Raw genomic sequence first — 12,229 nt, forward strand, 5'->3', positions numbered from 1 at the left:
TATTTTGCAGAGCCGGACACTACTCTTGGTGTTTGCAATCTTCTATGAAGGACTTGGAGGAGGAACCCGCCTTGCAATGTCGAAAACAATTTGCGCGCCGGACTCGTCGTCATTGAAGACTGGTTCAGGGGCTACTGAGGGAGTCCTGGATTCCAGGACTATGAAGATACAAGATTGAAGACTTCGTTCCGTGTCCGGATGGGACTTTCCTTGGCGTGGAAGGCAAGCTTGGCGATGCGGATATTCAAGATCTCCTACCATTGTAACCGACTCTGTGTAACCCTAACCCTATTCGGTGTCTATATAAACCGGAGGGTTGTAGTCCGTAGGACATCAACTCCATATACAACAATCATACCATAGGCTAGCTTATAGGGTTTAGCCTCCTTCATCTCGTGGTAGATTTACTCTTGTACTACTCATATCATCAATATTAATCAAGAAGGAGTAGGGTATTACCTCCATCGAGAAAGTCCGAATCTGGGTAAAAACATCGTGTCCCTTGTCTTCTGTTACTATCCGGCCTTGACGCACAGTTCGGGACCCCCTACCCGAGATCCGCCGGTTTTGACACCGACAACACCCACCACAACTAGGATGAAAATAAAAAATTTCACACTTTCCTTGTCATGTAGTAGGAATGAGAGCCATGATAATAATACTTTCTCGTGATTTTTCAAGAATTTACTGGACATAATAATGAAGCTAAAATCACAAAATTCCATCATATCTCATGGGGCCCACCGGTACAATCCATGTGGTTGTAAGAAAAGCGCGTTCGTTGTTCGTTTTTGCTGACCCAACCAGTGTTTCTCCCAGCTCCACACATGGCCAAGGTTCTCTTACTGTGCAGACAGACTCTAGTCCAACATGCTCTCCCAAACTCAACACACACGGCAATCCAAGCTTCCAAGTTTAGTCAAGCCCACCTTCCAATGGAACTGTTCGTGCACCACTCTGCCCGTGCTACGCGGCGCTTATCCCCCGGTGATCATCGGCATCCTCACATTGCTCACAGCACCAGCACGACTCCACAGCCTGAATGGCCGTCCACGCCATCCTCCTCCTCCTCCTCCACCTCGCCACGGTTCTCCCGCACGCCGCCCTCGCCGCCTTCTCACCGGACTTTTCATTCTTCCTCGCATGCGGCGCCAACTCCTCCGTCTCCTTCCCATCCAACTCCCCCGCGCGCACCTTCATCCCGGACGCCGCCTACCTGTCGCCAGCGCGCGCCCAGGCAGTGTTCGCGACCTCCACCCCGGGCTCCTCCCCAGCCCTGTACGCCGCCGCGCGCGCGGACATCTCGGCCTTCTCCTACCGCCTCGCCTACCCCGCCTCGCCGGACGCGCCGTCGTTCCTCGTCCTGCGCCTCCACTTCTTCCCCTTCTACCCCGCCGCCTCCACAGGCTCCTCTCAGTATATCATCAACATCTTGTCCGCGCGCTTCACTGTCTCGATCCTCAACGCCTACCCCCTGCTGTCCTCCTTCAGGCCGCCGCCCGCCGGGGTGGTCAAGGAGTTCTTCGTCCCGCGCGGCGTCGTTGGCGGCAATATCACCGTCACCTTCACCGCGGACGCCGGCTCCTCCGCGTTCGTCAACGCTGTCGAGCTGTTCCCGGCCCCGCCGGAGCTGCTGTGGAACAACACGGCGACACTGGTGGGCGCCGCAGTGAACGACGACATGGAGCTGTGGCAGCAGCAGCCGCTTGAGACGGTGTATCGCCTCAACGTCGGCGGGCCCAAGGTGACAACCGGGAACGACACGTTGTGGAGGACGTGGCTCCCCGACGGCCCCTACCTCTACGGGTGGCAGTCGGTGGTCAGTTCGACCTCCAGCCCGATCATCTACGCCCCGTCCAACGGTTACACACAGGAGGTGGCGCCGGACGTGGTGTACAAGACGCAGAGCGCGGCGAACATGACGGACCTCCTGCAGGCCACAACCCCGGGCTTCAACTTCAACGTCACGTGGACGTTCCTGGCGGAGCTTCCAGGGTCCCGCTACCTCGTCCGCCTCCACTTCTGCGACTATGAGGTGCTCAGCTCCGTCGTCGGCGTTGGCATCTTCTTCAACGTCTATGTCGCGCAAGCCCTTGGCACCAGAGAGCTCACGCCTAAGAACCGGCCTGAGGCGAGGCAGTCGAACGAGGCCTTTTACATGGACTACGCAGCCAGGGCGCCGAGAGCCGGGAACCTCACCATCAGCATCGGCTGGTCGCCGAAAAGCAGCGGAGGCGGCATACTGAACGGGCTGGAGATCATGAGGCTGCCACCCGTCGATTTGAGCTCGAGGGGATCGCACGGCGGGACGAAGAGAATCATTGTCGTTACGGTGTAGGTGGTGCTCAGCGCCGCCGTTCTTGCTTGCGTGGTGCTCTGCTTTTTCGGCGTGCCGTACACCAAGTACGGCGCCTCCGTCTGGGCTGAGCAGTTGAAGAACCGGTGGTCCAGAGAGCGCAAGACCGGCGGGATGGAGAGGGTGAGCATGAAGCTGCACATCTCGCTGGCGAAGATCAAGGCCGCCACGGACAACTTCCACGAGCGCAACCTCATCGGCGTGGGCGGTTTCGGGAACGTGTACAAGGGCGTGCTCGGTGACGGCACGCCCGTGGCGGTGAAGCGCGCCACCCGCGCCTCGCAGCAGGGGCTGCCGGAGTTCCAGACGGAGATCGTGGTGCTGTCCGGCATCCGGCACCGGCACCTGGTGTCGCTCATCGGCTACTGCAGCGAGCAGGCGGAGATGATCCTGGTGTACGAGCACATGGAGAAAGGCACGCTGCGGAGCCACCTGTACGGCTCCGACGAGCCGGCGCTGTCGTGGAGGCAGCGGCTGGAGATCTGCATCGGCGCGGCGAGGGGCCTGCACTACCTGTTGAGTAAATAGGCAATTTCTCGATTAAATTAATCCATGAGTAAATCACTAGCATGACATTGACTAAGTTGATGACGTACTGAACATGCACGTACTAAGCAAACAGTACACAAATCTACACATACTGCTAGTACTGCTAATATGAAAATAATCAGGAGCGGGATACACGAGTTATACCCTCCAGTAGGCCACGCAGAGGACGCGGCTTTGGTGGCAGCAGCGGCGTCCTCGGCGGCCTTCTTGTCGGCTTTAGCTTTCTCGGCGGCGGCACGGTCGGCGTCGGTGGACATGGTGATGATGAAGGCGACGCGGACGTAGAGGAAGTAGACGATCGGAAGCGAGCAGTCGCGTAATCGCTGCCCAAAAACCTATTCGCCCCTCACCCCGTACAGGAACCAGAAGGGCGTGGTTTCGGAGACCTGCTCTCCCGTCGACCGTGTACGCGGCGGACGGGATGGAGTCACCGGCGGCAGCAGCAGCGAAGGAACGACGGTGGGCGTGCGCGTGAGCAAATGTGATCTGTTCGTGGCGGCTAGGGTTAGGAGACACCGCATACTTATAGGCGCAGCCGCGTGGAGAGACGTGGGCTCGACCCACGTCCGAGTCTGTGACAGCCCACGATCCGACGTCTCAGATCGTGGCCCAGCTGTCAGAAAACTCTCCGTTAGTGACTGGCAAAAATAAGCGCGTAGGTGTGAGCTCGGCTCGGCTCAATCCCGCAACCCGCGGCGCGTCGTGACGAGGCGTGGCGTGGCGAGGCGGGGCGAGGCGGGGGGCGGAGGAGGAGTGCGCGAGGGCCTCTTCTCTTCTCAAGCTCCAATAGCATGTAGAAGAGAAACCCTTATAAACCACTCCAACTCTCCTTCCACTTCCGGGGTGGGACTAAACTTCCCACCACACCTAGTGCCATATAACCCACATGGGCCCTTAGAGATTTTTCAGAAATTGCAATATGGGCCTAGAGCCCATCTCAGATTTCAGCAATCTCCCACCAGATCTCGAGGGCCCATTGTGTTCTCTGTTCCAATTGCTGTTTCGATATACCAGTGTTTCAGTAAAGACCTGTTAAGGTTGAACTTCACCTAGAACAAGTGGCTACACTCCTTCACAACTGAACAATGGACTATGCCTTGAATTGTCAGTTTGGCGTAAAGAAGTTTCACTACATGTCTTACTAGTACTAGGCTGCCGAAGGCTGACCCCTCGGGTGGAGCATATAAGTCACACTCCTGGCCTATTCATGAGCTTACTAGAGATCACCCCAACCTCATAGACTGTGACCAGCAGTCGGGCTCATATAGGTTTGTTCCTCCAAGGATCGCTCTGTAGGGTAGCATCTTGCTTTTATAAGCTTTGGAACACATTGAGACCGTAGTCATCCTACCATACAGTATCGAGAGTATTGCATCTCCAACGGAGTGGGTTAGTATAGTTACTCTCCTCAGTTCACCACTGGCTTGTTTTCCCAGGTCCTAGTTCACGGGATCTCCGATCACATAGGTTGGGTTACCACCATGGCAACTCATGTGGGTCTCATACCCATCTCCCTCGATGCATTATCTATCACAACACGTGATAGCCCTTTTGTAAAGGGATCTGCCAGATTCTTAGCCGTATGGACATAGTCCAACGCTATCACTCCGGAGTTTCTTAATTTTCTGACAGCTTTTAATCTCATTCTTATGTGTTTGGTGGACTTCGTGTTGTCCTTTGAACTCTTCACCTTGGTGATGACAGTCTGATTGTCACAGTTCATAAGGATAGCCGGAACCGGTTTATCAACCAATGGCAAGTCCATCAAAAGATCTCGAAGCCATCTCGCTTCAACACCAGATGTGTCTAATGCCGTTAATTCTGCTTCCATTGTCGATCTCGTTAAGATCGTTTGCTTGCAAGACTTCCAGGAAACAGCGCCACCTCCAAGAGTAAACATATACCCAGTTGTGGCCTTCATCTCATCAGCATCAGAGATCCAATTCGCATCACTATACCCTTCAAGTACCGACGGGTATCCGGTATAGTGAAGTCCATAGTTCATAGTACCTTTCAGATAGCGCATAACTCTCTCAACAGCATGCCAATGTACATCACCCGGTTTGGAAACAAACCGGCTCAGTTTGCTCAGCAAACGCGATGTCAGGCCTCGTTGCGCTCGCTAGGTACATCAGTGAACCAATGATTTGAGAGTATCTCAATTGATCTTTAGCCATGCCTTTGGACTTTTGAATTAATACGCTAGGATCATATGGTGTTTGAGATGGTGTGCAGTCCGGATATCCAAAACGACTCAACACCTTCTCAACGTAATGGGATTGCAGAAGTGTGATCCCACCCTCATTATCTCTCAGTAGCTTAATGTTCAAGATAACATCAGCCACACCAAGGTCTTTCATCTCAAAGTTCTGAGATAAAAACGATTTGACCTCCTCAATGACTTTGAGGTTTGTTCCGAATATCAGTATGTCATCAACATACAAGCACAGTATAACTCCTTCGCCCCCACCATGGCGATAGTATACACATTTGTCAGCCTCATTAACAACGAAACCAACAGATGTCGGAGTTGTATTAAACTTATCATGCCATTGCTTAGGTGCTTGTTTCAGGCCATATAAATATTTTATCAACCTACACACCTTTCTTTCCTGACCATCTATCACAAAGCCATCAGGCTGTTGCATGTAGATTTCCTCCTTTAGCTCTCCATTTAGAAAAGCCGTCTTAACATCCATCTGATGGACGAGAAGACCATGTGAGGCCGCCAACGAGAGTAATACTCGAATGGTGGTCAGTCTAGCCACAGGTGAATAAGTATCAAAGAAATCTTCCTCTTCTTGCTGGTCATAGCCCTTGGCCACAAGCCTAGCCTTGTACTTTTCAATCGTACCATCGGGCCTAAGCTTCTTTTTGAACACCCACTTACATCCCAGTGGTTTGCAACCATAGGGACGGTCAGTGATCTCCCATGTCCCGTTAGCCATGATGGAATCCATCTCACTACGGACCGCATCCTTCCAGTAGTCAGCTTCTGGAGAGGCATACGCTTCTGAAATAGAAGTGGGAGTATCATCCACGAGGTACACGAAGAAATCATCACCAAAGGTCTTTGCAGTCCTTTGTCTCTTGCCCCCACCAAGGGTTTCCTCGTCATCCTCCTCAGGATTTTCATCATGTGTTTGTTTATAATATTCCATAGGGATGGCAGGTTCAGGAGTCTCCTCAGATTCCTGTCTAGAAGTGCTTTGCATATCTCTCATAGGAAAAATATCCTCAAAGAATGTAGCATCCTTAGACTCCATAATTGTACCGATCTTCTGGTCAGGTACCTCAGATTTCACTACTAGAAATCTATAGCCAACGCTGTTCTTAGCGTAGCCCAAATTAATGCAGTCCACGGTCTTATGTCCAAGCTTACGCTTTTTGGGGATCGGCACGTTGACTTTCGCCAAACAGCCCCAAGTGCGCAAGTACGAGAGTGTCGTCCTTCTCTTTGCCCATTTCTCATAGGGAGTGATCTCACTATTCTTTGTCGGAACTTTATTCAGGACATGACATGCCGTCAATATAGCCTCCCCCACCATGCCTTGGATAAACCCGATGTATCTAACATGGCGTTAACCAAATCAGTTAGAGTACGGTTTTTCCGCTCGGCAACCCCGTTTGACTGGGGTGAATAGGGAGGCGTCCTCTCATGAATAATGCCGTGTTCCGCACAGAAGGAATCAAACTCACTCGAGAAGTACTCTCCACCACGATCTGACCGGACTCGTTTAATTTTCTTTTCAAGTTGATTTTCAACTTCTGCCTTATAGATTTTAAAGTAGTGTAGAGCCTCATCTTTAGCATTTAACAGATACACATAGCAATATCTAGTGGAATCATCTATCAATGTCATGAAGTATCTCTTTCCACCTTTAGTCAACACACCATTCATCTCGCAAAGATCAGAATGTATGAGTTCTAATGATGCCAGGTGTCTCTCCTCCGCGGCCTTATGAGGCTTGCGAGGTTGCTTAGCTTGCACACATGAAAGGCACTTAGAACCTTTGGCTAAAGTGAAACTCGGGATTAAATCCAACTTGGCTAGCCGCGTCATAACACCAAAACTAATGTGACAAAGACGTGAATGCCAAACTTCAGATTCATTAACATTCGAATGAATATGGTTCACGACTTTATTACAAAAATCTGCGAGGGAAAGACGGAACATCCCTCCGCTCTCATAACCTTTTACAACAAAGAGTCCATATTTTGTAACAAGTAATTTATTAGACTCGAAAACCAACTTAAACCCTTCTCTACATAGAAGGGAGCCACTAACGAGGTTCTTCTTGATGGCGGGGACATGCTGCACGTTCTTCAGCTGCACGATCCTTCCCGAAGTAAACTTCAGATCGACCGTGCCAACACCATGAACAGAAGCACTCGCGCCATTCCCCATCAATACGGACCCGTGACCCGTGACCTGGTAAGAAGTGAACAATGAAATGTCAGCACACACATGAACACCTGCACCTGTATCCACCCACCAATCGTTAGGTTGAAACACTAAAAAAACAGTAAATAAATTACCGTACCCAGATGCACCATTCTCATTGTTGCCCACAATCATGTTGACAGACTTGGAGTCCTGTCCTGACTTCTTGTACTTGTTTGGGCACTTGTTGGCCCAATGTTCAACCGAACCACAAGTAAAGCAGCCTTCGTCCTTCTTGTTCTTCTTGAAAGTCTTCTTACCCTTCTTCTTAAAGTCGGTATTGTGTTGGACACCGTTCTTTCCCTTGGGCTTGTGGGAGTTGAAGTTCTTCTGGTTCACCATGTTGGCAACAGAAGTCCCTTCGGCCCCTTTTCCGTGCGAGTCTTTTGCCCTCGAATTCTGCTCAACACTCAGATGGCCAATGACATCCTCCACAGAGAATTCACGCCTCTGATGTTTCAGAGTGGTGGCAAAGTTCCTCCAGGAATTAGGGAGCTTAGCGATTATGCAGCCCGCGACAAACTTGCCCGGTAACTCGCACTTGAGAAGCTCAAGTTCCTTAACAATGCATATTATCTCATGAGCCTGCTCCAATACAGGACGGTTTTCAACCATCTTGTAATCGTGGAACTGCTCTATAATATACATCTCGCTCCCTGCATCGGCGGCCCCGAATTTAGATTCGAGCGCCTCCCACAAGTCCTTGGCGACACGCACATGTAAATATGCGTCGACCAGTTTATCTCCGATCACGCTAAGAACTGCTCCGAGAAACACAACGGTAGCCTCCTTGAACGCCTTCTCCTGTTCAGGAGCAATCGTTCCCGTGGAGACACCGGTGACCCAGAACACGTTCATAGCCGTGAGCCATAACGTGGTCTTAGTCTGCCAACGCTTGAAGTATGTACCGGTAAACTTATCCGGTTTCAGTGCAGCGACAAAGCCACTTGCCGAGAAATTCCTACACATAATAGGTTTTTGGATTGTTGAGTAAATAGGCAATTTCTCGATTAAATTAATCCATGAGTAAAGCACTAGCATGACATTGACTAAGTTGATGACGTACTGATTCTGATCTAAACATGCACGTACTAAGCAAACAGTAGACAAATCTACACATACTGCTAGTACTGCTAATATGAAAATAATCAGGAGCGGGATAAACGAGTTATACCCTCCAGTAGGCCACGCAGAGGCCGCGGCTTTGGTGGCAGCAGCAGCGTCCTCGGCGGCCTTCTTGTCGGCTTCAGCTTTCTCGGCGGCGGTGGACATGGTGATGATGAAGGCGACGCGGACGTAGAGGAAGTAGACGATCGGAAGCGAGCAGTCGCGTAGTCGCTGCCCAAAAACCTATTCGCCCCTCACCCCGTACAGGAACCAGAAGGGCGGGCGGCGGAGGAGGAATGCGCGAGGGCCTCTTCTCTTCTCAAGCTCCAATAGCATGTAGAAGAGAAACTCTTATAAACCACTCCAACTCTCCTTCCACTTTCGGGATGGGGCTAAACTTTCCACCACACCTAGTGCCATATAACCCACATGGGCCCTTAGAGATTTTTCAGAAATTGCAATATGGGCGTAGAGTCCATCTCAGATTTCAGCACTACCTGCACCGAGGCTACGCGGAGAACATCATCCACCGCGACGTCAAGTCGACCAACATCCTCCTCGGGAGCGACGGTGGCGGCGTGATCGTGGGTCGTGGCCAAGGTGGCCGACTTCGGGCTGTCGCGCATCGGGCCGTCGTTCGGGGAGACGCACGTGAGCACGGCGGTCGGACGCAGCAGCTGACGGACCGGTCGGACGTCTACTCCTTCGGCGTGGTGCTGCTGGAGGTGCTCTGCGCGCGGCCGGTGATCGACCAGAGCCTGGAGCATGGCCAGATCAACATCGCCGAGTGGGCGGTGAGGACGCGCGGGGAAGAAGGGGGGCTCGATAAGATCGCCGACCCGCGGATCGCCGGCGAGGCGGACGAGGAGTCGCTGCACAAGTTCGCCGAGACCGCGGAGAAGTGCCTGGCGGACTGCTGGGTAGACCGGCCGTCCATGGGCGACGTGCTGTGGAACCTGGAGTACTGCCTCCAGCTGCACGAGACGAACGTCGCCGGGAACGAACTCGGCAACAGCGGCGCCGTCGCCACGCAGCTCCCAGAGGACGTGGTCGTGGGCGTGGGCGTGAGCTTGTTGACGGACGACGAGGACGAGACCTGCTTGAGCATGACCGAGCTCGGCGACAGCAAAGTGTTCTCCCAGATGAGCGCCCGCGGCGAGGGACGATGATCTGAAGTTGGTACACCAATTGTAGAATTTTTTTCCGTTGGCGTTCCCTGAAACGTCTGAACCCCATTTAGATGGATGCTGCAAAGCTTCAGAAAAATAGAGCACCCTCTCCTATTTCATTTGTCTGAAATCAACGTTCAGCACAGGGGCATTCACCAAACAGTTTTGCTAAGTCTCACTCCGTTGATACTTCGTTACTCCCTCCATTTTTTTTAATCTGCATATAAGGTTCGATCAAAGTCAAGCTTTTGTAGAGTTTGACTAATTTTATATTAAAAAATATAGACATTCACAATATGAAATCTATATTATCAGATGCACCATGAAACGTATTTTCATACTATATAGTTTTAATATTGTAGGTGTTCATTTTTTTTATATAAATTTGGTCAAACTTTGTGTAGTTTGACTTTAACCAAATCTTATATGCGAAATAAAAAGAAACGGAGGGAGTATGTCTCAGTCGATGACATATTCATTAAAAATGCATGAGGATTGACAGGTGTCTGAAAAGGGTATTACTAAATCTCAGTCGACTGAAATTTAACCAAGTCCCAATCAAATAACATAACATGCAAGAGAGAAAAAGAAAAAATGAAAATAAAATTATGCACGGATCTCAATATAAGATCTCACGAGTATAGCATCGACTGAGACTTAACTGAGACTTAGCAAGACTGGTCTGAAAACTAATTTTGGATTAGTCGCTATTTTATTGTTCTTAATTACTGTGAGGTCCCGCCCTGCATGTGCATGCACACGCTGCTGCACGACTGCACGCTGTCTAGCCTCGTTTATACTCCAGTTAACACGCCATGCTTGAGCTCTCCGGACCACGCGACATATGTGATAAGCAATCCGATCAATTCAAGAAAAAAAAAAGCATAAGCTGCTCGGTGATGCTCCATGCCTTCAGATTTATGACTGTACTGTTTGAGTTGGACTAGAAGTGAATTTCCAACATGGCAGACGTATACAAATCTCCATCTACTCTTTTCTACGTGACAAAAAACAACAAATGAATAAAATTAGAATTGGAGCCATAAACATTAGCACATGGGAGATAAAAAATGATTTTATTCCTATCGATTATTTTTTTCTTGTGAGTCAATAAAGACATGCACTAATAAAAAAAGTTTGGTCCCAGTCGTCATTTCTAATATCACTCGGGCCTATGCAACAAATAAACAAAAGTCCATTAGATACTTGGTCTTGGTCTGAAACATAACAAAAAAACTGACCCAATACCTGGTAAGACATAAGACAAATATGATAATAAATAAAACAAGAAGTAAAACTAATTGCAAAAATTCTAATATGCTATAATAAACATATAATAGTTGAACTTTTGAAGAAAAAAAATTCTAAGAACGAATGAATTAGCACATTGGTATTACCCTTGAAGAATAAACAAAATGAAATATTAAACTAAAATAAATTAAAAATATTGAAATTTTCCAAGGAAAAATGAACTAGTGGTATTGGTATTACCCTTTAAGAAGAAATATAATAAAATTATAGTAATGACAAAATTTCCACATAATATACATAGAAATTGCGATTTTCTGTAATATGGAAGTATAATCATATAATATGGAATTTTTGCAAAAAGGAATTCGTACGAAATGAATGAACTAGTGACATTAGTAATACCCTTAGGAACAAAGAAAATGAAATATAAGCTAAAAAATCAAAATATGAAGTTTTCTAGGAAAGAATGAATTAGTGGCATTTGTATTATCCTTGAAGAAGAAAGAAAATGAAAAAAATTCTAAAACAAAAATTTCACACAATTTACACAAAAATCGTGTTTTTTTATAATATGCAATAATAAGCACATAATAGTGGGGTTTTTCACTAAAAAATGTCATAATGAAGAATGAATTAGTGGCATTGGTATAACCCTAACCCATAAAAGCAAGTGAAATATGAACTAAATCAAGATCTAGTTTCATAAGAAAGAATGAATTAGTGGCATTTATATTACCCTTTACGAAGAAAAGAGATGAAACAAAAACTAAAACTAATTCAAAGTAATGAAGATTTCTAAGAAAGACTGAATTAGTGGCCTTGATATTACCCTGACAAAATTTGCACACAATTTAACAGAAATTATGCTTTTTATAATATGCATGTATAACCAATTTTAGCATAAAAATGTTTCCAAGGAAGGAATGAATTAGTGGCATTGTTGTTGCCCTTGAAGGAAAAAGAAAAAGAAATATTAACTAAAAAGTCAAAATAATAAAGTGTTTGAAGGAAGAATGAATTAGTGTGATTTGGATTACCCTTTAAGAAGAAAGAGAACGAAAAAAAATCTAAATCAAACAATTACAAATTTGCACATTACATAAAAAATATGTTTTTTCATAATATCCAAGAATAAATATAAAAGGTGAAATTTTCGCAAAAAAGGAGTTTTGCAAGAAGTATTGAATTAGTAGCATTGGTATTACCCTTAAAAACGAAAACTAAATCAAAATATTTTTCTAAGAATAATGAATTAGTGACTTTGATATTACCCTTTAAGAAAACAATAATTAAAAACTATAACAAACCAAAATAATGTCTAAGGAAATTAATCAGTGGCAATGGTATTATCCT

The 12,229-nt window shown here is 47.7% G+C and overlaps 1 pseudogene; it reads left to right on the top strand.

The window, feature by feature from the left end:
• The first annotated feature begins 864 nt into the window (after positions 1 to 864).
• LOC125511521 lies at positions 865 to 9,736 on the top strand (annotated as a pseudogene).
• Positions 9,737 to 12,229: the final 2,493 nt, after the last annotated feature.

The sequence above is a fragment of the Triticum urartu genome, chromosome 5 (assembly GCF_003073215.2).
Source record: "Triticum urartu cultivar G1812 chromosome 5, Tu2.1, whole genome shotgun sequence".
Taxonomy (NCBI): Eukaryota; Viridiplantae; Streptophyta; class Magnoliopsida; order Poales; family Poaceae; genus Triticum; species Triticum urartu.